The following is a 25466-nucleotide window of genomic DNA, read 5'->3' on the forward strand; positions in this document are numbered from 1 at the left end:
TGATTCAGAAACATACTTCTGAGAGTCTCTCATTACACATTGAGTTTCAATCCATTTTAACACCTTGTAAGATGCTCAGCAGCACAAGTCTAACTTCCTGTCACCCAATAGCCAAGCTACATGCTAAGTAACATACATTTCATAGTAGCTCTTCCTTCCACATCCTTATATTGTGCTTTTGCCCAGTCAAGAGGCAACTAGCAATGTACTCTGTTCAAAACCAGGACAGGATAACAACAGCAATAAAAGGAACCTTACAAGAAGCCCAGGAATCATGTAACTTTTTCCAATAAGAGACAGTGGAACAGCATGTTCCCATCAGCAGCTTATTCCTATAACAAACCAAAAAGCAGGCATGAACAAAATTAGATAGGGACTAGTAGAGATTAAAATTACAATTAAAACCTGATATTTTTGTGCAATTATAGCTTCTTAGGATAGAGGAGACAGCAGTATCACAAAGAAATAGCAGGTTTTAGAGTCTGCATATAAATTGAATACATCGGCAACAAACAACTGGGAAGAAAGGACATGGAAGCAAAAGACAGAAGGATTCCTCAAGGAGGTTAAACACTGACCAAGAATATGTGTGCCATGTGGGAGAATGTCAATTGTTTACAGGTACTCAGGGCTGGAGGACTTGGATGAATACCAGGAAGCAGCGTTGAGAAAGTCCATTGTACAATTAAGAAGGGAGAGGAACCTCTGAAGGAGGCACTTTCAAATGAAAGTCCATCCTGCTAGTTCCTAACCTAATTATTTACCACTGAGGGTTTCCTTTCCCAAGACTGAATTCAAGGGACAACAACAAAAAAATAATAATCCATCCCTGAAAGAATGTTTTCTTTCTCTTGGAGAGAAAGGTCTTGTCTAGTGTAGCACTAACCAGTATTTGTAGAAGATTAAAAAAAAAATAAAAAATAAAAGAGTGCCCTCTGGTCTATTTGAGAGTGGCTTCAACGCCTGCCACTCATGTGCTTTGTTATTAGCACCTCTGCTTCACAGCCCCATCAAAGTTTATAAATCTAGTATCACTTTTCATGTTAATAGGATAATGCTTACAAGGATTTAGGTAAAAATTCTCCAACCATATGCCTTAAATTGAGAAAGCCGCCATTTTATTTTTAAACAATATTTTGGTCAAGTTGGCCAGACGCCAAAGTTCTGCAGTGCCAGCAGTTCCTCCCATTTCTTTTCTGTAGAAAATTTTCTGAATACTTTGTATGTCACCCAAGCCTAATTCTTCTGCAGTTAGACTAGTTTAATCCAGGTGGAGGAGTCCCCCATGAACACAGCTCAGGGTTCAGTGCTATACAGCTTTGATCCACAAACATTCTGGTCAAAGGCTGCACAGGCTGCCACCCTTTCTCTTGTTTGTCATGTGAGTTGCATCTGTTCCTTATTTGACGGCCACCCTGCATCCATGGAAAGAGACCGGCACTGGAAGGCACAACCCACCTGCAGCCTCAGTGAACTCCTGAGGTGTCCCTTCTCAGCCCAAGGCCATCAGAGGGAACCTGTGGCAGCTGGAGCCTGCATACCAAGCAGAATTACTCTGTAGGCCCAAACTTGGCACTTGCCCACGCTTCCTTCAGAAAGAGGACCAGCAGTACTAACCTGAAACAGCCTCGTGATCATTAACAAAACCCATTTCTCCTGCAGTCTTGAGCAGGCCTATCTCACTCCCATACCTTCAGGACAGGCTCACTTCAGCGCAAAAGCTCCCCAGGAATGAGGGCGATAAGAAAGCACTTCTTTGGCTATTCAGCAGAGCCCATTTCTTCCTCCTTTGCTGTCTCCCAGCCTGGTTAAACTAGTCTGGGCAGGCTACCAGAGGCTTAGGGAAAGACATCAAAGTGCCTGGTTTTCTGCCGTCTCCCATGTTTGTGGAGTGGCTGTTATTGGGTTCCTACCTCCATCTACACACTCAGACCACTTACACCCTCACGGAGCCGTCACCGCAACAGTCAACACATGTCCTCATCCTGCTAGAGGGTCCTCTGGGGCAAAGCGGCCTGGTGAGGAGAAGCTGCTCCCCCGGCACAGAGCGCCACGGCCTGCCGGGCTCCCCCGCTCCGCCCCAGCCAAGGCCCACGGCTGCCTGTTACGTCCCTCTTCTCCCAACAGGAAAAAACATCAAGTGAGGCGTCACCGTCTAAACATACCGTTGAGTGTATGAGCTGGGACCTTCAGGCTTGTTTTCCCTTTTCCTTTGGGTTTAGGTACAGTTTTGGACTGTGACAAATTAACAGAGGTGCTGCGAGCGGAGGAATGGAAAAAAAAGTGAGCCCTCTTTTTTTGCATTGGCGGGTTGCGTCTGGCCTTCAAATCTATTTATTTTGCTCGTTTCGAGTAGGATTATAATAATTTGAGGGAAATGAAAGCGCACACTTATTTTGCTCTCGGGTGTCACAGCAAACAAGCCTTTTTCTAGGCTGAGCCCTGAACTTCAGCCTCGACCCCCCGCCCGCCGCGCCCCGAGGCACGCCGACACCTGCGCGGCGCTCCCGCCTCCCGGCGCCGCTCCCAACGCCCCCCGCGGGCGGCGCCGCAGCCCCACCCGCAGCTCCCGGCGCCGCGGCGGCCTCACCGCCGGCGCACCAGCGCCATCTAGCGGCGGCGGGGCGGGGCCTCCGCGCGCTGCTCCCGCCACCGCCGCCGGTGCCCGCCGCCCGCCCCGCGCGGTGAGGCGGCACCGCAGCCGCCGTCCCGCCGTCAGAAGTCACAGCAACTCCGCGACACCCCTCCGCGGTGGCGGTGCGGGAGCGCACGGCCTCTTCCCACCAGGGCCGTGGGGCTCCCGCTGGAGATGACAGCCGACAGAGCTTTACCACTGCAGGCTCCGCGCTTGCCAGATCCCACCAACAACCCGAACATCTGCCACCTCCGAGACCGCACACTGTTTGCTGCTGCCCTCCCCACTGCCAGCACCCTGCCTCCCATCACCTCTCCCTGGAGACCCTGGGCAGGCACGACCACACTAGTTGGGTTTTCTTGGCAAAACCAGGCATGTAGCTAGAGCTCAAGCGCCATATTTCAGTATTTCAGTGCAATGCCCAGGACTGCTGTTAGTTCTGCGTATTTCTCACCGAGTGACTTCTCAAGCATTTATCCTGCAGACGGGTGGCAAGGCACTGACTTGAGATCTACCTACACCTTCTCAGGCAGGTACGTTCTGCCCTCCATCCTGGTAACACTCCTTCAGTGCTAGCCCAACATCTACAGAAACACTTCAGTTTTGGAGATGTGTATCCCAAGTTTTCTTACAGAAGCATGCCTGGTGCTCGTCTACTGTGTTGTTAGGTGCAGTGCATGCACACAGGCTCATGAGTCTTCCGAGATGTTTTTCTTAAGGGCAAATTCATAGCAGTACCAAGCTGTGTGCGTACTTCGGTCAGAAATTTAGAGATAATTGTTTTGCAGCGTGTCCTCCTGATACTTACTTTATTCCATAGTGACACAGAACAAACTAATTTGTAGGGAAGGGCTGAATCTGCTCCATGGGAAAGAACTGAAGCTAGCAGAATGCTACTAGACACTGACATTACAACATTGTCTTTAAATAGTAACTTCAGAAGGATGTCGGTAAATACATCGTTTCCTATGCACCCTTCTACAGTGCACCAATTTTTAATCATTTTTTCTCTTCCTGAACAGGACAGAAGATAAGACATCTGCTGGCATTATTTAAAATGTTGCTTTACATTCCTGCCCACCCTCGTACACACTTTTGTCCTTAACACATGCATATTCTTAAGAGTTTTAAACACTTTCTTACAGTGTACACCATGAAATGGGCCTATAACTGAATAGAAGGATTACTCAAAAGTAATTTGTTCATTTTCCTGATCCCATCCATTTTTGCTTACTGCCACAGAAGACATGGGTGCCAAGCATCTCTCAGAGGCTTCTTGTCAGAAAGCATTTGTGTGAGAAAAAGCTAGCTCTTAAAGACACCTGGAATAGGTTACATAGTGACCTACTCAGTAGTCTTAATTTTTAAGATACCTACATGCAAATCAAGACTGCAAGCAAATGGCTCTGGAATTATTTACTGGAAAGATTGCTTCCTAAATTTTACCTTGGGTTCACAGCTACTTCCAAAACAAATTTGTGTCTTACAGAAATGTTGTGCCATCCGCTCTGTATTTTGTGTTGACAACTCCTCAAAATTTTCTCTAAACAAGTTCAAGCTCTGGATCTCCAAAGACATCTCAATTTCCTGAGGTCAAGTCTAACATCACCCGTTTCACAAGAGGAGAATGTTACTTAAGTTTCTTCAAAGACTTCGGTCACAAACTTTACATGATATTGTCTTTGACTAGTCAACCACTACAACTGATAAAAAGCCAGAAGCATGCTCTTTATTCCCAAATAATTCTCAAAAATTTCTCAATTTCTCTGCTACATCCATGAAACTGATAAGGTGCTTCATATTGCCTGGCAAAGATTTCAGTCTTTTTTCAAACTTGCTGTATATACCAATTTGCATTAGAGACTGATTTGCCCCAGAGATTCTCATAGTTTAGCTACAGCACCCTTTTCTTTCTCTTGTACCCAAAGATGACTTAAACAGACCTTATGCTTTGAAAATTATACCAAAAAGTAGTTTGTCTTCCAGAAACGCACTGCAGCCTCCACAGCAGTAACTCTCAGAAGAGCTTAAAAATGCTCCAAAAATAGTATGACAGAATGAGTCTCAGCCATCTGATTAAAAATTAGTAAAACTTGCCACCAGGAAGACTGCCTGCACATCACTGCACTTGCAAGTTCCCTACTCCACAAGGACTGCTCTACCAGAACAAAGTTGAGAAGCATCCAGCTGAGAAGTGCTTATTTGATTGACAAGCATATGTATCCCTACCATACTCACTTCTCTGCTCTCACCACTCCTCACATCAGCTATAGGTAAGCGCTGCTGCACATAATCACAGCAGCAGCGAACGCCACACCTTGGTTTAGTCTCTATCATCATGCTACCTCATGGCTAGACAATAGTTAAAAAAAGCCACAGTTAAAGCTACAATCAATTGACTATGATAAGTCAACTATGTAAAATGCTTGACTTTTCCCAAGGTAATCAAAGCAAAACCTGTCAGGGACAAGGAATAACTCACTATTGGAATTAACAGCTGTAGTCATAAGGTTGGAAGCCCTTTGTACATCACCTCTGTGGCTGGGAAGCTACGTTGAAGATTACAGTCTGCAACACTACAACCCTGTGCAGCAAGCTTCTGTGGCATCTTCTGTCCCTGATACTTCATTGACACATAAGGCCACCACATACTAGGTAAGCAACCTCTTAACTTTTAACTAGGTAAGCAAACTCTTAACTTTTTTTTGGGGCGTGGGGGATTAAAGTTGAAGAGGAAAGCTCAAGAACTGAACAGCACAAGAGGCTAAACACCACAGGGTTTCCACTCTCATGATAATCAAGTTAGAGATAAATTTTAAGCGATAAACTAAGCCTACCACATTCTTCAAGTTTAAAGAGACTCCCTTGTGGACACCTGCGATTTGTTGCTCAAGCAGAAAACAAATTCAAATAAGCCAATAGATCTACTCCAAGTTAGAATACATTACAAGAGTCAACTATTTCACGTTATTTTTTTTAACCTGTAGAAAGAGGCAGTCAAAGCAATGTTTCAGTTAGGTAGAGAATGCTGCATTAATTTCAAAACTAAACAGTGGTAAAGCTGAAGTCTGTTGCACTGGTTAATGAATGAGGTGACTGTTTTCAAAGATATCCACACATGTACAGATCATAGCTAGCACAAACAGTTTTTACAGCACTGCTGTATAATCCCATTCAGTTATTTGACTACTGATGGTAGTTAAGGACCATAATCCATTGCCAAAAAATAAACAAGTATGAACAACCACCAGAACTTAGGCAATGGTAGAAATTGTGTGTAGATATTCCAGGTTTATTGCCAAGTACTTCACTGTTCAGAGAAAATTTGAAGCTGAAATAAATTCTTAAGTACGTATAAAACATAAGAATGGAGCCAAACACTTTACAAGCATAGGGAAAACAACAATAACCAAGAAATTTTTGTTTATGTAGAATTAATATCTTGAACCTGGATAATGAGGAACAAGATTCACAGATTAGAACTAGTAAAGCAACACAAAACCACAAAGAAAGTTTAAGTTGTATGGACAGAGCCAATCCAGCTTTCTTTCCTTCGAGACTTGCACAGAAATACAGCTACATCCCAGACTTTTTGTATGATCTGACCTAGTGAGCTAAGTACTTTACCATGCATATTGCATATTAACTACCAAAACTGATGCAGTAGTACTGAGGTATTAAATCAAAGAAATGTGCATCATGATTAGGGGTACTAGCTGTAATGTATTACATATGAAAATGAAACATTATGTATGAAGAGAAACAAGCATAGCAACTCATATCTACAAACTAAAGTCACAGTGGCACACTGAACAATTTTAGGTTAACCAGACTCACTTAAAAATAGAAACCAGAGGCTGGTCTCTTCTCTCACCCCATTTTACATGTCTTTACTTCCACTGATTTCTAGTGGAGTTCTTCACAATTTATGCCATTGTGAGAAGAGAATCAAGCCTTGTGTGTTTGAAAGGAAACAGCAGACGTTTCCCTCCAGAGTGCAGGGGGAGATTTTTTAAAAAAAATCCACAAGTATATGAACTGTGAAACCAACAGAGTACACAAGCAAAGGCAGGCAAAGAGGCTCTAGCTGGGGGTGGGGGTGGTGAACTTGCAGGATGCTTTTTTTTTTTTTAAGACTTAGGATTGGTATTAAGTAATCAGAAGCCCAATCATTAAACTGGCTTTAAAATAAACTTTTAGAAATAAATATTGCATTCTTTTTCTGACAAGACATCATTGATTTACAATTTCTTACAGTTATTCTATAAAATGAGGAGCAGGCCATTTTATTTCTGAAGGACACAGACTTTCCATTCCCAGAAACTGGGAAGTGTGGGGAGAGGTCTGAACTATTTGCATCACTAGAAACGGTTCCTAACCATCACTCACACCCAAGCTCAAACAGATTATCTCTCAAAACCCTTCAGTATCATCCTGACAACTATTATTACAGTAGTTAGAAAGAGCAACACTTATGACTGGAACTGAAGTCCGACAAAGTACTAGACGATTTACAGGTGACAAAACCACTGCATGGTTTGGACCTATGGCACAACACAAGCTACAGCTTTATGGTCTGTTTTTTAGAGTAGCAGCATGTGGTTAGGAAGCTCCTCTTTCACCACCCCAGTGAGCAACTCTGCACACGAATACAATCATTGTACTGGTCTGTACTGATTTAGGAACCTCACTTAAACACGAAAACCCCCAAACGGTCCCTGGTCAAGCTGTGCCAGCACAACTAAGCAACAGTGGAAGGGAAATAGCTTGAGTATTTTACAGAGGGAATACAGACTCATTTCATTGCTTTATCAGGTTTGCATACCATAATAATGCAAGACTGAAGCCATTCATACCCATTAAGAGTCCAACACCAACAGAATGTTACTGTAATTGCCTCTTTGGATATGCTTTCCCTTCACCTGTGTGCACAAACTGTGTTGTGGCTCACATACCGTTTTTTGAGTCTGCCCCTGCATCCCAGTAGGAAGACATGCTGGCAGCTTCCTTTTAAAAACAAGTCTAGATTCTCTTCTCACAATTGCATTAAATGTTGGCTGATTTAGTACATGACAAAGCAGGAAGACTGTAAATGCATAGAACTACACAAAGGAGAATGACTTTACCTGCGGAAAAAATGTTGCATAATTCAAGATATACCTGCTGATTTTCATGAGACCTGCTTTTTCAAAGCATTAGTCTCCTTCCAGAGGCCATGGGAAGGTAGAGACACCCCCAAGAACAAACACATATGCCCTTGAATATCCCACTTTGAGTATTTTGGAGCTAGTATTTAGATGGTGAACACTGACTTAAAGTGAATAAAAACAACAAAAAAGCAGCCTTAAATGAACAGGAGCCCGATATCACCTCAATTCCTAAAAAAAGCCACCAAGCATACCTTTGTGTTGCTATATCACAGTTGCAAGAGTCCTCATCATATCACTACCTCTTTACAGCATCAGCTCGAGGCTAGCATGACATCAACTATTAGGTCAAAAAGGTTTATGAACAACTACAGTATATGAGACAGACAGAGACACATTAAAAATGAACCTACCAAAATTACAGCCTAAAAGGTGGCAGATGCAGAACTAGACTGTAGAGCTCAGTGTCAGGGTAGATTTTGCAGAGAGATCTGAAAAGTGATAAATCTGCAGCAATGAAACAGATGCCTGCTTGTCACTGTGGTCACTTCAGTTCAATCAAATACCTGCATTGCTGAAGTGCAGTATATTAACAGCTACTCTAAAACCGCAAGAGCTGTTCTTGCATGAAATCAACGGTTTCACATAACTAGAAAATCATATATTGAGAAAGAAACAGGCTATTAGCCTGGACAACTGAACTACAGTTTTACACCACCTGAAACCCCCTGCAAAGATTGTCCAGGCAGATTGTCTGTATGACAGATCAGGGGGTAAAACTTGTGATGTTCACTGGATTCACAAACAGCTAACCTGCTCAGTAGTACCCTTCATTGTGACTGGTTCCACAGCTTTTTGGCAGCTCATACTTGAGCATAACAGCAATATGTAGGGCTCCCTCTTAATATGTGGATGCTTTCCAGCCTCACCCAAGTACACAATTCCTTCCCCAGTGCCTCCTAAGAGAAAGCCAATGCCCTGCAAAAAGGGGACCTGCAGTGTAAGATCCAACTGTGGAGAAAAGCTGCCATAACACAACCACTTATGTTTTAGGCAGCTCACATTTCTCCTGAATAGTAGTGGTACCTCCTAACAGATACCTGCTGAAATCCAAATGTACACTAGCTGCTCACAGGATGGAACAAAGCTGCACCCTGGGTAAAAACATCCTTACCAGGTTGGAAGTTAATGTACTTTTCCAGTACCTTGGTATAGATGAGAGCCTCGTCTGCTTTCTACATGTCTGGCAGTACTTTTAAGAATTTGTTGGCTATTGGCCTGCCAAGCTGTTTAGGCTTGTAAGTTCCTTTGCACTCCCTTTAAACGATTAATTTTGTTAAATATAAACATATCCTCTGTGTATCTTATTCCCATATTCCATATGCACAGAACAAACTCATTTCAGTCCTAGGATGATTAGGAACTCAATATTTATCACACAGATCCACCATGCTTTGCAAACAAGATCGAAGAAAACCCTTTCACAATGAAGTTATCCATATGATCTTTCTGATGAGCAAAGCATGAGAAAACAGTTCAAAGCTCTCAGAAGGCCATATGTATACTTTTACAAAGGACACCTGCAATTTACCAGTGAGGTTCTAGGCCTAGCATAATTAATTTAGCAGCCTGGATATATAGATGTAAATACACTAGGTTCAGACACTTCTTCAATGCCTTCATAAAATTTATTTTAAAGTATATAAATATTCATACTTTGACTAGTCATCTCAGCATGTGAAGTTTTTCTTTTTCTACAAGAATACAGATTCCTGCAAGGAAGTTGAAATAAAGTAAAAATATATTAGTCCTAAAGTATGCACATAAACACATGCAATTTTTTATATAAACACTTTTGAACTTCTGGGTAATTAACTATAACACTTGATTACAAGAAGAGATCTTTAAAAAATGTCTTCACTAATCATGCACTAATTTTTAACATACTTGAAAACAAGTCAGCTTCTACTGAGGTTAGGCAAGTTTATCCACACTTGAAAGTGCAAGGCGGCTTTCAGCTTGTGCCATGGTTATTGTATGTTTGTGTTGCTACAGAAAAGGGCCATGGGTGAGGGCAGTGTCCGACTAGCCCATGCGCTTGACAGGTTGAGCAAGAGTGCCTGGGTGCCTCGGCAGAGCCTCTTGCTGAGCTAGCACCATCTTTGTCACAGGAGTACTTTGTTAATGAAGAGATTAGGGGAGGGTAAAACAGGTAAAGCTGAACAATTACAGCACATGTGTCAGAGGTGGTTTATATTGCCCCAGTGAATGGAATGGGAATACAGATGAGATGTGTGCTTTGAGAAGTGGTATAGCAGTATCTGTCTGGATACGTTCAAGGATTCAACTGCAGAATTCTTAACATGTAAAGTTTTTCATTTTGATCTTTTTAAGACTAGCAAAAGAAGATGCAGCTTTCCAACAGAACAAAAGGATGTAAGAATCCTACCATACAGCATGATCTCAAGCCTATGTTGCTATATTCATAATTACATGTATGTTCTTATTTTCTTTTTAAAACCCTCAAACACCTTCAGAAGGGAAGATATTTGGAGAATAAAGACTCCTTTTAAGAAAATTTAAGGGACTAACATCACCCTGCTTAAAACCTGTAAGTTCTATTATACACATCATGATATTGACATGCAGATTTTTAATCATGCCAGTTGCAATTACACAAATCAGTGATCAAATCCACTGAGAAGTCAGGATTTGTATATACCACATTAACACAAACATTAGACATGGATTTGGCATGTTAACAGTCAGAGAAGCCTAGTTCTGGAATCATATAATACTAAGACTGGAGCTACTTGATGAAAGATGAGAAGGCAACAAGCTTAAAAAGGTGGTTATAAAAACATCACAGGAAATGAAATTTATTTTAAATAAAAGCAAAGCAATAATATTTCAATATTTGGATGGCAGTTTGAAATGCTTTTTTGGCCTGCAGCTGCTCCACAGAGCCAATATTGTATGTAACTGGAAATATTTCAAAAAAACAGAATTGTTACTAAAGTTAAAGATTGCAATTGCAAGCTGTGGGATATATGCTTAGATAAGAGGGGCAACAGAATAAAATCATCACAGATATAAACCTACAAGCACACTCCATAATACCCTTATCACTCTAGTTCTACCAAGTTGGCAATAGAGAACAAGGGAGTAGGGGGTGGGGGGAAGGAAAATGAGGGAGAGAAGCACACAAGGCAGAACAGCAAGAGCTATCAAGTGCTATAAATCAATGTTTCAAACACAAACCTTAGACAAGAGTACACGACTTTGGTACAGAACAACTGAAATAACACAGTTCCAGCTTTTGTTGATGTGTAATCCACTGGAAATGAAAGACCTGCCTGAGAGACCGTCTACCTCAGGTTTACTAGCTAGCAAAACACTCTGAACTTGATAGGTTCAAAGTGATCTTGAAAAGCAACTCACCAATCTTATGGTTATATTGAAGAACTTTTAAGGAGTTAGCCTTCCAGGCAGAGTTCCAAGAAAAGGTAAACTAGCTAAAAGCTGTCATTTACAGATATTTTAAAAATACTAAAAATGTTTGCATTGGCTCATACCTCTTGTATCTTGGCACTTCACTCATTTTGTACACTTAAAAAAAACCTCTTTGCACAAGAACATGCTTGAAAGTATTGTCAGTTTGTGCTGAGAAGTCAATTTGCTCATTCAAAAAAGTATAATGTATTTAGTGGACAATATAAACAAGCAAAATACAAAGAGGAAGAGTTATAGCAGACCACTTTAAGTTTTCTTCAGTAACTGGAAATACTCTTTGACAACAAACCAGCAGCCAAAGCAGCCAGTTTTCTGTAGAAACATGTAATTTTGGCAAATGGTCATCTGATAGTCTATCCGGGAATTTGTCAGAAATGCCACGCTTCAGTGTGTTATCACTTGCACAACATGTTTCTTCCCATCAATCTTCAGCCATAAGGTAGAGGGGGAAAGATGAGCGATAGCTGTGCTGTATCCTTCCAAGCTGGTTCTTCCCATACAACTCCTAATCCAAACAATTTAAGCGCACAAGTAAAAGCTACTAATTTCTGTAAACATTTCCAGGAGCAGGACCTAAGCATGCATGGCTTATACCAAGCATATGCTAACGACAACAGCTAACCTCAAGTTTACCTCTTTTTAAACAGCATAAGCAGAAAACTGTGCTGGCCAAACTGAAGCTTAAGCCTTAATATAAGGGGGTAAACTGAACACTGATATAAGCCGCTTGGTCATTATGCATACATCTCGTAATCAGGGAGTATTAATGCAGTATTATATCACAGAACAGTTTTCCCAGAAACACAAATTATAAAAAAAATATGTTTCTGAACATGTTTTTGTACCCCAACAGCAGGGATGTCTTTACTTCAGGACAAGGTAGCAGTAGAAAAAAGAAACAAAATCCAGCTTGTTTTAAATGGACTTCACTACTGCACATACAATTAACACTGGAATGCACAAGACATACCATCCAGGCAAACAGAGGCTTTACATGTAAGTGGCAACTCTTGGTCTGCTCTCTTGGAAACTGTGTAATACATTGTCAACAGCCGCTACACACAAGATCCACATTACAAAGCAAAGGGACTTCTTTCAGGCTAGGATACAAAGGCTGCAGCAGAAAGGGTCAAAGCAATCTGCAAAGCCATAAAATGAACCAAAGCCATTTAAATTACTCTGTAAAATGTAGACATCCATTAGCATAGAAAAGTTTCACAGGAAAACAAAGTAAAAGCCGTCTGATTTTCATATGCTAATTAATTAAATATGCCAAATGAATTTAATCTCTTATTATAACCATAGGGGGAGACAGACCAAACTCTTGAAGTTCTGAAAAGCCAGGTCATTAGCGTGCCAAGTCATTCTTCAGATCCTCTCCTTGTAATACACATTTACATTCCCAGCTTATTATATATGTAAGTAAAACCTGGCTCTCCCACTCCCTCCATTTCTCCTTTGGAAGACACTTGCTATCGCCTGCTCCTGTATTCTAAAAGTCTTATTAAATTTCAGAAAGAACTCGCTTGCTAGGAAGAAAAAGCACAGAAGCTGTTTTGCCAAAAGCCCGAGTTAAGTGCCCTGGTCCCCCTAAGATGTAGAATAAGCTAGTTGAAAATTAGATTAATAACATTCTTGCACATATGCATGAAAATCCATGCATAGTTTGTAGTCTTTAAGTTCAGATGACATTTCTAGCCATTTATTGCCTTTCCAAACACGAAAAGGATTCCAATGTTTACATAAGGTTCTTCTTGCTTAATAAATCTTAAATTGAAACAGATTTTTTTTTTTTTAACAATTACCTTCTTCAGAGTTATCATACTACAGGATATTAGGAAAAACCAGACTCTCCTGTTGCTTTTACCCACATCTGACTCCAATCTTAATAGTTTAGCTATTAACCCTGTAAGGTCCCCCCACACACACACCTTGCCCAGTTGATGTTAAAATTTTTATACGACTGATCTGGGCTTACTCATTGCAAAACCTTTTGTTACACAGAAAGAGAGCAGCTCCGTGGACCTTGATTTACAGGACACAATTAACCGTGTTGTTGGCAGAACTGCACCAGCCCAGCTCACCCGGGCCTCTGCAGTGTGAAATGAAAGAATCTGTCACTGCAGTCAGAATCACTGCTCTGCTTCTTTCTCTCAGTTCCCTTACCAAACCCACTCTGACCTGCTGACATTTTGGGATGCAAACTTGGCTGCTGTGATATACCTGTTCTGTAGAGAGGTAATAGAAGTAACAATAATTCCTCCTAGAAACATTAGTAACTAGAACTAAAGGGGGGGATGGGGGTGGGGAACAGCACCACCACCACATCCTGCTGGAAAATCTCGGTAGTCACTCCGACTTTGCCATGCAAAACATGCAGTTTAAAAGACCTCAGTTACCAGCTGAACAACGAAAACAGGGAACTCGCCTAGCTGTAACGCTAGCCATTTATTTTTTGCCACCTTTTAGGTTTTAGCATGCAGGGAATATGCATTGTTAACCTTTAAATCCTCTGTATAAACATTTCTCTGAGAGCTTGTAAAATATCCCCCGCTGCGTTTCCTGGCTCTCCAGTTGATGGCATTTAGAAACACTGGTACTGGCGGGTGCTTTATTTTGCTTTCCGCGGCCACCCCGCTGGGGTACAATGACAGATTCCCGTCCAAGGCCAGACCTGGCCGCCCCAGGCTCGGACCACAACGAAGGCGCCCGGGACTCAGCCCAGCCGCGCCGGACGTTAAACGGTGGCTGCTACAGCTCGAAATCCCGCAGCGGGCTGAGATATTCTGGGAGAAAGGGCTCGGGGGGCGCCCATCGCCCGCCCTTCCGCAGCCCGCTTCGCTGCCCAAGGTTAAAATACATACACACTTCGGCGAGGTCCGTGCTGCACCTCAGCCCCGCTGCCGGGGGGGGGGGGGGGGGGGGGGCACCCCCCCGGTAACACACCGCGCCGGCAGCGCGGAGCCCCGAAAGGTGCCGCCCCCCCGCTCCGGCCCCGCTGGGGTCGGGAGGGCCCCGGGCGCGGACGCTTCGCTGCGAGTAAAGCGGCAGGCGGGGGCCGCCTGAAGCGGCCAGTTGTCACCCCGCTAACAGGCAACAGCTGAGCTCCCGCATCTGGACCCTCACCCAGACCGGCGGCCCCGGCCCACCACGCCTCCCGCTCCGCCAGGCGCACCGAGCCGGCGCCGCACGTCCCCCCGCCCCGGCCCCGACAGCCGCCGCGGGGGTCGGCGGGACCCCCCCAGCCCGCTCTCCAGAGCCTGCGGCCCCCGTCCAACAACTCCGTGCTGGGCGGCGCTACTCCAGCGGCGCCGGCTCCGGGCGGCTCCCCACTGAAGGCAAACGCCCGGCGAGGCGCAGGAGCCCCACCGCAGAGCGGGATGCTGCGGAAAGGGCTCCGCCGGCGGCACGGTCCCGGCTGCGGACGGCGCCCCGCCAAACCCGCCGGGCGTCCCGCCGCGCCGCTGCGGGCTGCCCGTCAGCCCTCCCCGCGGGCAGCCGCCACTTACCCTCCGCGCAGCGCGGCCGAACCGCGGCGGCGTATTCCTGGGCGGCGAGTGGCAGCGGGGGGCCGTCGCATCGACAGCGCGGCAGGCGGGCACCCGGCTCTGCCCCGCGGAGTCAGCGCCGGCGGCAGACGCGCATCTCCGGCAGCACCGCGGAGGGGACCGCCCGCCCGGAGCCTCGCCAGCCGCCGGCAGCCTGCGCCGCCCGCCGCGAGTGGCCGAGCCCCGCGCCCGCTCCCCGCCCTAATGGGGCTCTGCCGCCCCGCGCCCGGGACAGCGACATGCGCGCTCCGCCGCGCCCATTGGCTGCCGCCCGCCAATCGCCGTCGGGCCGGGGCGGCCGGCGGCTCGGAAAACCCGGCGGGGCGGGGCGGCGGCGGCGGCGGGGCGCGAGGGGCGGGGCGCGAGGGGCGGGGGCGCGCCCCGGTCCCGCCGTGCCCGTGTGCCCGGCGCGGGGGCGCGGCTGCCGCCTGAAGGGCGGGGGGGCACGGCAGCGCGCCTGGAAACCGCGCCGGGGCTGGCTGCCGCCCGCTGCCGCCCCCCGGTCAGGCGGAGCTCCGGGCCCAGCGGCTGGCTCCCCGCCGCCGGCTGCTGCCGAGGGCGCAGGGGAGGGCAAGGCAGGCGGGAGGTTGGCCCGCCGGTGGGTGCGGAGGCGGGCGGTGGGGCGGGTCGGTGGGCTGCGGGTACCCACGGGTTGCACGCGGGGCACTGCTGGAGAGAATGGGCCCTCGCCCCCCTCAGCCCTTGCCCTCACCGGCCCTCGCCCTCCCGGCTGCTGGAGCATGGCCCCGGGGGGCTGACGGGGGTGGGCCCTCCCCAGAGCCAAGTAGCCCTGATGCTAGCGTGAACAAGGTGGCAAAACGAGTGCAGTAGGGATTACAGGGACGCGGGAGCAGGCAGGTATACATTTAAATCCCTTCTATGGTGACCGGCACTTTTGGAACCTGTGCAAGCTATCGGAGTGTGCAGCCCTTCTTTCAGTTGCTCCCACCTCACAACCTTTAGGCGACATGAATTGCACTCCCGGTTCGCTGGTGACCTCGCAGTGCTCGAATCCTCTATGAAAAAATCAGAGAAGGATGAGTAGCGATGAAAACGTCTGACTTATGTTGTATCTTTTTCTACAAATGCAAATTGGAAAGTGAGGTAATTTTACCAGGGTGACTTCTATAGCTATCACAAACTCGCCCCACTTGGTGAAACAAATGTGTTTGGAACTCTCAAAGCTTAATATAAAGCTGAAATTTGGTCTGTTGTGTGGCAGCGTCTCTCTCAGTTCTCCAGACAAGGAATTATTTGAGGTTAGGAAATGACAATTTTCCCTTTGTGTTTTGAAGCATGTTTGGTTTTCCTGTGCTAGCAGAGTAAGTTTGTTATCTGGAATCCAATCTGGTCAAAATCATCTTTCTGTACCCAAAAAAATAAATATGTAACTCACAGGAAACAACTTTATTACAGGTAAGAGCGTTAAACCTGCTTGATCACCTTAAAAGTTTCAGCAGTTCTAACCCTGGGTGCTCTACTCTGCCGTTTCCTTGCAGCCTGGACCTAGAATCAGCATTGCCCTGCTGAACGCCTCCTTTTAAATGCTAACCAAGTCTGAAAAAAACCACTTCCAGATTGCATCTGCGTGGAAGTTTCAGAGGGAAAGCAAAGACGCTTGTACAGACAGGTGAAACCTCAGAAGAGGCAGCCTCTATCACTCTTTCCATCACAATGAGTTTGGATTTCTCCTGTAATTTAAGAAAAAGAACAGAAAGGATGAAGTACAAGCGTGAAAAAATGAATACATTCTCAAGAAAAGGATGGCAAAAGTGTCAAAAGGGCTGCTTGTAGCCATCTGCTGCTATGGAGCTGTTTGTCCCTTGTCCTGTGTTCTTCCCTGCTACCTATTCAAGCATTTCTGTAGCGCTTATCACGGAGATCTAAATACGTTTAGGCTGTGCTGGCAGCGTTGCATGATTTCCGTCATTTACTTCTTCCCACTTCAGGTTCCAAAGGCATAGGAAATAAGATTGCTTGGCTTCTAAATAACCTTGTCAAAGGTGTTTACAGTCATATATTAGCAGATCTGAATCTGGAATGAAAGAATTTATGGCCAATGCACTCTTTTAAGTTGTGTATCTGTTTATCTGATCCTCACTTACAAATGCCTCTAATTAAGCTATAAACCCTTAGTTTCTACTTAACCATATGGGTAGCCTGGGAAGTTTGCTACAGTAATGTAATTTACCCATTCTACAGCCATGTCTGCAATGCAAATCCAGCATAACTGCTTTAATATTGTCACAACCTGCTCTATTTTTCACAGCATGGACAGAAATAAAGCCTGTCCAAGTTACCAGCTGTAGTCCTGATGAAAAGGTGCAGATAGTTTTGTCTTTGGACCTACAGGACTTTGTGTCAGGGAGAAAATACGCCCATAACCCTGCAAACAGTAGGAAATAAGATGAAAAATACAATCTGAAAATGCAAGTACTGGGGAGAGAGTTGTAATAGTCTCCATTATTTTTTTGCACTTTCTGTGGGAGTTACTTGGCTCTCCTGTGATTTTGTTGCATTCTACCCTTGGGTACTGTTCGCAGTTTTTAGTTGCATACACTTTTCATTCACTTGAAGTCTGGATAGTTTGAGGATTGGGTCTACTCTGCCCTGGATTGTGTTGACAGAGGGTATAAGGAAAACTTGCACATAAAAAAGGCCCAGAGTTACAATATCTATTTGTAGATCTTAAACTTCTATTAAATATTTCAGAAATACTTATGCAAGAAAAAAACATATAAACTACTGATGCGTAAATTTAAAAGGGGCTTGAGTCCCAGCCTTGTTACTGTAACATAGTAAAACGCCCAACTTCCATGGGGGTTTTGTAGACACAGTAAAAACTCCAACTTCCTATTTTATGAAAAATGTATTCTAAAATATGTTCTATAGGATTTTTCTCTAGAAAGCAATGCTGCCAGTTATCATGAATTTCATGTAAGAAATATGGTGTTTGGTTTATGTTACAGGAGCTTGAGATTTAAAAATGTGAAAAGTTTTTGTGTGATTTTGAAGTAGGGGCAAAAGCATCCTTATAGGTTCACACAGGTACCTTGAAAGGAAATGCCTAGAGCAATCCATCAGACCATCTTTTCCAATCCTGCCTCTTCCAGTGAATACTTTAAATATTTCTTACTCTCTTTAAAGTATCCCATGTTTTCATATTGAAACCTCACATACAGAGTTGCGACTGCAGCTGCAGGTAGGTGAACAAAACCAGCCCTTCAGCTAGGTAGCAAAAATACAATCTAGCAGGGATGTTGCTTTGAGGCTAGCCCGGCTTGGAAGAGATGGCTGGACCAGATGCCCCTAGAGGTCCCTTCCAACCCTGCTCCTATCATCTGCAGCTGTTGGATTTGGCCAGTACAGAAGACACAACTCAGACTATGCCGTCTCATTACTACAGCAGTTCAGGTACTGGGCAATAGAAAAAGGCCATGCCTGGAGATGCGGAGTTTGAGTGAAGCATAGCAGACTTTATACTGACATTAGGCCACCCCACATGTGTCTACCTGGCGCGTTTACTGTGGATTTAAAACAAGATTTGTGTTAGATTAGGGGCAAGATTTTGATTTTTCGCAAGGTCAAATTGTACTGGTTTGTTTTGTTGTAGCCTTTCTCTGTGGTGTGGAGCATAGACCAGCTTCATTTGGGGATTTTGGGGGAGAAACAATGCTTTAATTTCTGCTGCTTACTTTCTACAACACTGTACTTTCTCCTTATTTCTTAGTCTTTCTTCAGGAAGGGAGCCCACAATGGGTATGATGGCCATTCTTTTCCTGTTTGTACTTCTAAGTAGGAATGCCTCAGTTTCCCTGTTTGCATGCAGAGAAAAACTGTCTTACACCACATGGGTCTTGTAAGGTTTAGTTAATCTTTGTGCAGCACTTGAGCTTTTCAGACAAAGCTGTATAGAAGCACATCAATGATTAATATTAACAAGAGCACCTTGTTCTAGTTCTGCTTTGGTGTTTCTGGGACACTTCAACTGGAATCAAGTCATGTGAACTGGCAGAAGCAATTAAGTATAAATTTTCAAATGCCGATTCTTATAAATCCAGCTATTTTCTTTGGCTTGTACCCAGCAATATGTTCATTATCGGTTGTATAGATTTGGCTTAATAAATCCAGCTTTAATAGTGAGTTTTCAAAATGTTACTGGTTAAGAGGGCTGCTTTTCCCACCACCTTAGCAGGTGTACTGCTTCCCTGCCCTGTATCCTCAGGAGTCTCAACAATCTACATCAGACTTACTCCAAGTGCTGGATGGTCTTTGCAGGGTAGTTGAAAAGCTGGTCATCAGCTTTTCAAATAAGGGATAGGCAGAGGAATACTGTGACTCCATCTAAGTGTCCAGGTTTGATTTCTTTTCCCATGTAAACCTGGGTGTAGCATGCATGGAGGGAAGGAATTGCATCCTGATACAGAGTCAGGAAAAGCTGGAATGCATGCTTGCATTTGAGAGAGGGGATGGCTTCTCATTTTTTCCAGTTCAAGTATTGTTCCAGGGTAGTGGAACTTTACTTTTCCGATTTATTTTTGCAATAAAATGTTTTTGCAATAAAAAGGAAGAAGAGAAAACTCCTTTTCTGATTTATTTTTGTAATAGTTCTTCATTCTCGTGTAAGAGCTGTCCTGCTGATTTTTGCCCTGTTTGTTTGGTTTGGCCTTATCCTATCACTCCATAACTTTTTCAGCTTTATGGTCCTTCCTAATCTCTGTTTAAAAGTTAGCTGAATCCTTGCGTGGCCAGCTGAAAAAAGGTTCATACAGATTTAATTCCCAGGCATCTTCCCTAGCTGTTTAACATGTCCTCTCTACCTGGGCTAAAATGTTATCCTTACATGAAGGCTCACACCCTGCCTTTGATCACAAACTTCTCAAGTGTTTTTTTTTAGTCTAGGACTAGGATAAAATGAGTAACTCGACTGAGGTGAAACCCCCGACATGTAGTTTACAGTATATGTAATCCCTCTGCTGTTTCTGAGATCTGCTGCTGTGCCTTGTGCTCTCTCCTGCCAGAGCTGGAGTCAGTCCTGCTAGCTGCAGTGACGTTTGGAGCAGCTTTTGGAAAACATCCCAATGTTTCTGTAGCTATTCCAGCCATGGATGATTGTACTCTTCCTTCTGAGTGGTCTCAGATGAATCTAGTTATATTCAAGAAAGCATGGCAAAACTCCCTGCATTTCTTTAGTTCCAGATGAATACTCAGAAACCCTGGTCCTTTGCATATCTGTTTCCCAGTCCCGCCAGGCATTAGACCCCTACCTGTATGCCAGTGAGGCTACCATGGGTTTTTGGCAGTGTTTTCCCCAAGAGTGTGGCCATTTCATTGCCTGGAGGTGTTTCTGTCTGAACAGGAGACACTGAGATTGAGCAACCTTCTGTTGTCCCTGCTTTGAGAGGTGAAACAGCTTTGAAAGCATATGTCTTGGTCCCACATCCATGAGACACTTGATGATTAGCCATTTCATAAGATCAACCCAGATTTATAAGTACCACTCAGAAAAAAACTCAGATAGAAGGCAATAAATATTATTTTGGATAAATATCCTTGATGATTTTAAGAATCTTCTGTTCTTATTAAATTCAATTTACTTAAAAATTACACTTTGAGAAGCCAGGGTGTTAGAAGATAAGGATAATACACCATGCCATTTGTCCTTTTCCTTCTCTATAATGGCACAAGTTTAAAACACAACCTTAACTTGATTAGCTTTTGTTTCACTGTATTACGGTTTTAACATTATTTAAACATAGTTCGTTATTTAACTGTGCAGAAGATCTTAGTCTTTTACTTAAATGTAAATTGCAAAGTACAATCGCTAAACAAATTGATTGAATACCATTGATTATTCATCAAATAATTGTGGCAAATCATCTAATCAATTATTCATCATCCTCAGAGAAGAATAGATGACATGAAGAATAAATTGTAATTAAGGTAAAACACTATTGGATTCTGTACTGATAATTTCTTTTGAAATTACAATTCTTGCAATTAAATCAAATTGAAATTAAAATGTGAGTAACCTGATTGAGACTGAGTAATGATTGTACAAAAGTGTAATCTGCTAGAGTTTATTCACGTATGGGGACACAGATGACATTCACTGCCTGAAATATTTTCTGGTTTTCCCCATGCTTTACTTCTGTCTAACGCAAGGATGCTGATGTGATTATAGATTTTAGTCTCCTCCATTATTATGTGACCGACACACCAGTTACAAAAAGTAAAACACATTCTTAATAACAGATTAATCATTTAATTCCTGTGCTAGATTTATCTTTAACCTAATTTGGGGTTTTTTTTTTATACTAAGTGCCACCCAGAATCTAGATTCCAAATGAACATGGATAAATTTACATTGCTGTAAGGATTTGATTTTGCACATCTTATGGAGTTTTGATTTTATTAATTGATTTATTATTTCCATGAATACAGGACCTGACCTGTGGACATTTAAATCAATGGAAAATCTCCTTTTGTCTTCAGTCGTGTAACATACCTAAGAAAAAGTATCTCTAGGAAACAATAAAAACATCAACATTACTCTTCATCAAAACCACTGTTAATGAAACAATTTCTCAGTCAATTTGACTCAAGTAAAAGTGAAGTCTGATCTTGAAGCAGTCCCCAACATGTGTCAGTGCTGTCTTGAAATATGCAGCATTTTTTGACTGTCACACTAAAAATGAAAGGAATGAAATGGTCTTCCACCAGAGGAAGTAACCTGGAATGTCAGTAATACAGCAAATTGTGTTTCTTTTCAAATTCAAAAAATATTTCAGAAGAACAGATAAAGTTGGGGGATTTGTTAACACCAGGGATGAGTTGTTCTCTAGAAGTAATCACTATTCAATCTATATAACTGAACGCAGCTATTAGTTGCAAATAATAACCTCACATGACATTGTTTTGATGCTGATAGGATGAGTGCAGTAATACACAGAGTACAAATATTTAGGCAGATTTGAAATTCATGTACTTGGAATATGCTTTCAGTTATGATTAAGAATATGATTTGGATATGAGTTGTCTCACAGGTTTTTAGGTCTTTTTGCCTCAATGACATGCATTGTAACCATCAGTTCAGCAGCCATAAAGGCAAAGGTTGCAGGTAATCTGCACGCACATGAAAAAATATGTTCCTAAATAGCCCTTGTTTTGAAAAATAAAAAGGGGGAACAGAATTAAGTCAGACTTAAACAGCATTTTAGCTAGACCACTAAAGTGAGGCAGAAATGGTAATGTCATCAGAAGTATTTCTCTTCTCTCTGCTCTCTGCTAGACAAAATGCATGTTATTAGGTCTTTATATGAAGTATCAATAAATGAATTATTTTCAACATTTCTTGAAAGTAGTTTTAGAAAATAAATATGAAAAAACCAAAAAAACCCAGAGTAAAAGATACTTAAATTTATATTATTGAAAACATGCAATGAATTTGCTTTCTGTGTTTTAATGCATATCACGTTTTCAGTATTTGATGTTCTTTATTCAAATTATTTGTGTTTTCATGTATTAGGCTGCATGATGTTGATTCTCTTTTCTTATTGGGTAAAGGCACTGTACTGCTAGTGTTTGTATAGACTAATTTAAGATTCTGCTTCCTTTAGCATTTTGAAATGCATTTTCAGAAAGCATTTAAGTTGTACAACTTGGGAACATGGGCATTCATGGAAACATAAAAGCCACGAGTAAATAAATCAAAGGATGTTTTTTAGAGATGGTGAAGAGCCAGAAATCCAACAGAAGGAAAAGGGGATAATGAGTAGCAACATTTCTGAAAAGCAGAAATATTTACAGAATTTGAATTCTTGGTGTTTCCCTCCCCAGTATTTGCCAGATTCAGATATCAAGTATCTTCACTGAAGATGCAACCCCAACAGTTGGTAATTAAGCACTGATCTATTTTTCAGGTTTCTTCTGTTCCATAGAGTGTCACAACACAATTTGCTATAGCCCTGTCAGCTCCCTTTAGCAAAAATCTCTCTCTTGGTCTAGTTAGAGGGGAGTCTTGCCAAATTTTTGTACTTTTTCATTCTCCATCCTGTAAGATTTATTTTATATTAATTGCCTCTGCGAAGTGTCAACAATTAAGTAACATGAGGTACTGGATGTAAAAAGGCATCGTTGCTCCTTTGGAGGTGTCATTTTCTCAGGCACTGCCTATCTATGTGTCAAGGTTGATGTGGAAATATGCCAAGTCACCTATTTGTCAGCTAAATATGCTGTATATTTCTTTGCTTGCATTTTGGGTAGTCAAACATGATATAATGGAAACTCCAGAAAGTCAAAACAGTGGAGTCAGCGAAGCAGGATTTGGCAAACTCACACTGATTTGGCCAGTTTAAGCTAATTGGGAAGAAAATTTCTCCGGGCTGACTGTACTCTTCAGATTATTTTGAGATTCTCCATAACACAATATGGTTTTACTATGTACATTATTTAATCGTGTCAAAGGAGAGCACATAAGCCAATGCACTTAAAACTGGGTACAAAAAATATAGAATCACAACCTTTTGTAAAATCTTCTAGCACATTTCTTTTGCATTTAGAATACAGTATTTTCTTATGTGTGTGTTAGCTGGGATCTTTTCATTCTTCTCATCATACTAATCTGAGAAATTTGCTCTTACAAAGTCCCTATTCTTTCAGCCAGTGGCAAAACTGTATCTTGAAATGTAATCAGTGGGAAATATGTCAGGATTAGTCACTACTCGTCAAATCTATGTCAAATCATGGCAATATCTCACTGACCCCTCGCTCACAATTGATCAAATGTAGCTAATACACACACACAACGTGAAAGCAGATTTTAAAAGGGGGAAAAGAGGGAAGAAATGGCATTCATTAAGCGAAAGCATTTTCTTTTCTAATCTATATAGTTTTGAAGTTAAGCCTTGACTTAACTGAGGCAGACAATACCAAGTAGGTGAGGGGAGCACTCTCTTTAGTGAATTTGTATCTGCACTGGTACTTTCTGAAAGGTGTTCTTGGCTTGGAGAATCAATGGAGAGCATGACAGCTGGAAGATGTTCAGGCCCCGATCTACATAGCTGATGGTGAAGAGCATGATTCCCATCTTTTGTACATCAGCCTAGTCACCAGAACTCTAACCTGAGGCTTGGCTACCTTGTTTTTCTTCCATCCACAGCTTAAGCACTAAAATTCAGATCTTCTACCTTGCAGGGGCATGACCTGAAAACCCTGCTGGACAAACAGGGCATAGGGTGCTGGGCAGGAAATTAACTGTTCATCTGACCAGGGAGGGTATGAGAAGGAGCAGGGCTGAGGAGGAGTAAGGAAATACAGGTATAAGACAACACAGCTGGAGACCTGGGATTATCTGCCTTCCCAGCGCTGTTTCTTGTTTCACTGGTTATTGTTTAATTCTGCTGTACGAGCATCCCGAAGTGTGAGATGCAGCTCAGAGCCCTGTTCTTGGCTGGGAGCTGCCCGTGCCCCTGGGCAGCACGCTAGCACTGTGTCTTTGGTCGCTCTCCTCAGCATCACGAGTCTCACTCTCCTTCCTGGATGGTGACACAGCTTAGCAGCAGTAAAGAGTTTTGCTCTCCCTTATTCCCTTGTTATTACTCTACTTAGGGAAATTACTTCATCCTAGGCCTGTCACTCAGCCAAGTGCTTTAAACAAGAAGGTATTAAGTAAGTAATGGATGATCACTGCAGGACATATTTAAAATAATGAAAAGTGAGCCACTGAGAGCCAAAGGGGTAACTTAAGTGTCTAAATCCAGATGAGGTTTTGGGTTGTCATTCATTAAATCAATTAGGCGTGTGTCTGGGAGCTGATTAGAAGAGATGTGGGATCTCATTCTTACCTCATTCTATGACATCTCCTATTAGGTCCCCTCCCCTGACATGCCATCCCTGTAGCACCTGCTTGCTCATAGCCTCTGCTGCTGCCTGTGTCACTGTCAGGAGGGGCTCACCAGGATGAGGGCTCTTGTTTAACAGATTCCATTCCAGAAAAGAGAACATCCAAAAATGAGGGGTGTAGTGCTGTGTCCAGAATGTTTTTTGTCAATCTGACTCCTATGAGAAAAACTTAAAAGCTCTCTGAAGACTGATTTACGGTTCACAGAAACTGAATGGAAGAGAAACATGCTCCTTTTTTTTGTTCCACAAATAAAAGTGAAATATGAGGTACAGGGTGATATGTAAGTGAATATGTACAAAATGTATATGAAGTAGTGGGTATGTTTGGTGCATTAGTTTAGAGCTGGCAAACCTGGAACAAGCAGTTTCTCTCTTCTCCATTCACAAAAAAATCAAGGGGACAAAGTGCCCTCAGATACTCATCCATAACTCCTCCTGAGGTCAGTGAGAATTGGCTGTGTTGCTCTGGAAGCAGAATTTTGCCAGGAAAACTGAATCTAATAGAAACTATGCCACTGTCTTCACTGCTAGAAATTTGCTGGCCTTGCGTTATTTACTTGCCCCCCCCCCACCCCCCCCCACCCCCCACCCCCATTCAAATGGAAAAAGTTGACTTTGTGTACAGGTATCTTCAAGATGCTGAATTACTATCAGTGTGAAAATGACCCTTCTTCAATGCAGCAGGCTTTGCAGCAGGCCTTCAATTGCAGAAAGGCAATG

General features: G+C 43.2%; 1 protein-coding gene across 1 annotated transcript in view; it reads right to left on the bottom strand.

Moving 5' to 3' along the window:
• Positions 1-15067, bottom strand: part of PRICKLE1 (prickle planar cell polarity protein 1) — a 66543-nt gene extending 51476 nt beyond the window's left edge. The window contains exon 1 of the mRNA XM_055710517.1: positions 14805-15067. The gene's annotated coding sequence lies outside the window, so the exon portion shown is untranslated. The remainder of the gene's footprint in view (positions 1-14804) is intronic.
• Positions 15068-25466: the final 10399 nt, after the last annotated feature.

This window comes from Falco cherrug, chromosome 5 (assembly GCF_023634085.1).
Source record: "Falco cherrug isolate bFalChe1 chromosome 5, bFalChe1.pri, whole genome shotgun sequence".
In the NCBI taxonomy this organism is placed as follows: Eukaryota; Metazoa; Chordata; class Aves; order Falconiformes; family Falconidae; genus Falco; species Falco cherrug.